We start from the raw sequence: 2,238 nt of genomic DNA, 5'->3' as shown, positions 1-2,238 counted from the left end.
TCTGCTGGTATCTAAAATACCCATAGCATAGATTCCAGAATCACAGCAGCACGCAGGCCACCACAGCATGACAAATTAACAGATGAGTCGTATGTAACTAACACATGGTTTATTCCAAACCATCCCTAGATCAGTGGTTTTCAGTCTAGATGTTAAGTTAGGATGAAGGTAAGTAGAGTTGGGAGTAAACTGGTAGGTTACTTTTTCAAACTGCACACTCTGGTCCTCCCTTATTCACATACCTAGAGAGACATTCCAGGTGAAGTGGGTAGTGGGTGGAGGAGAGGGAGGGGCATGAAAGAAAAATATGTCCAGAAAAATACATCAGAGAAAGGTTAAGTAACTTGTTCAAGGTTACACAGCTAGGAATGGACAAAACCAGGCTTCAAACTCAAGTCGCCTAACTCCAGAGTTTTGATGTGGTGAACTCTGGATTATCTATAAATGCATTTCTTACTTGGATGGTAACATAATGACATCTTAATGCTAATTGTGTCTCTCTTCTCCAACCAACAACTTTACACCTAGGTGGCACAAACAGTTTATACTTCACTGCTAACCAAGAGTTGGTGGTGTGAAACCACTACTGTAGTTGGCACTTAACAACAACAACCATCACTGTACGATCAGCACTGGACTGCGAACCACAAGGTCAGCAGTTCAAACCCACCAGCTGCTCCTCAGAAACCCTATATACGATCACTATGAATCAAAACTGACTCTACAGCACTTAACAACAACAGCAAGTGGCACCGCAGAAGAAAAGGCCTGGTGATTTGTTAAGATTACAGCCAAAAAAAAAAACACCCCTGGGGTGGCCATAAACCAGAATTGGCTGGACAGTATCTAACGACAGTTACTCTAAGTTTGCCCAACAGAGAGTAATTCTGATCTAATACACTGCTCCAACTGTGCTGAAGTACAAACGCCTTGTGATTTACTCTTGGAGAGTAACTAGAGACATTAATATTTGCCTCTCTACCGAAGTCTTAGAATTCAAATAGTTGCTTGTCACTCTTTATTAACATGGATGATTATTATGTTGAGACCTATCTTCTTTAGATTATCTTTGAATGGGCAACTATTGATGAGTTCTGGAGCTATCATTAGAAAGAAGCAAACTATAGCGATAAATTGATAGTGGTAAAATTGAGTTGTAGATTTTGGGAAATAGTGAGCTTTTTGAGCTGCCTAAAGTATGGGATTACATGCAAAAGGAGGAAAAGTGGGCTCCTGGCACTGAGATGAACCTTCAGATCTATTGCTGGTTGGTGCTTGATTATAATTGATGTAAATAGATGAGTCTCTACTGTATCCATCAGCAACACAGCTGGGCTGTTTATCACCTGTAGATAATATTTACCTTCCCATTTTCTCATCCATACCTTCTCCCCACACAATTTCCTACTGTTCTGCCACCCTTATCGTCCACTCCAGGCCTGCCCAGGACAGTCTCCCAGGTGGTCTCAAGATTACCACATCTTTTACTTCCCAGAATTCTCCCAGTACCTGGAAATCTAGAAAGGGAATTATTTGTCTTTTCACTCTTGAGGATGACACCCTTCAATATGGTACACCATAAACCTCCACAATCCACATCACTGAGTTCAGTCAGTCATTGTCTGAGTCCAGTTGAACACTGTTTCAATGTTCATTTTAGCCATATTTGGCCTCTATTTAGAATACGGGTTAGAGGAGGGGCTCAAACAGTACTGTGGCCAATAGATCCTGGTATAAGGAATCAGAGTTAATGAAGGTTAATGCTTCTATGGGGCTGTTAGCTTAGCTCTGACTAGTGGTACCATATGTATTACTAGGGCTTACTAGAAAGGGGCAGTCCTGGTGTGGTACTGTAAGATAAGCGCTGGGCTGCTAGCTGCAAGGTTGGTGGTTCAAAGCCACCAGCTGCTCCTCAGAAATCCTATACAGGGTCGAAATGAGTTGGAACTGACTCGACACACCTAACAACAACAACTACAACTGGAAAGTGAGGAGTAAGGATGAAGTCATCGCATCCTACTAAGTTGAGGCATGACGACTCTCCTGTTAGATGAGACTATATCATTGTCACTTGTAACTCTGGGATTTCTCACAAGGTGGACTTCCACTTCTGCCAGGAGAAACTGAGCTCTTGAATGAGAAAATTGTGTAATGGTTTCTTGGTGAGTTAATGATAAGGAGCTGATGCCTCCAATCTTGAAAATGCTTCTGTGTGTCACTGTTGTTGTTGTTGTTGTT

The sequence above is a fragment of the Chrysochloris asiatica genome, unplaced genomic scaffold (genome assembly GCF_000296735.1).
Source record: "Chrysochloris asiatica unplaced genomic scaffold, ChrAsi1.0 scaffold00094, whole genome shotgun sequence".
Taxonomy (NCBI): Eukaryota; Metazoa; Chordata; class Mammalia; order Afrosoricida; family Chrysochloridae; genus Chrysochloris; species Chrysochloris asiatica.
This window is presented reverse-complemented; position numbering follows the sequence as displayed.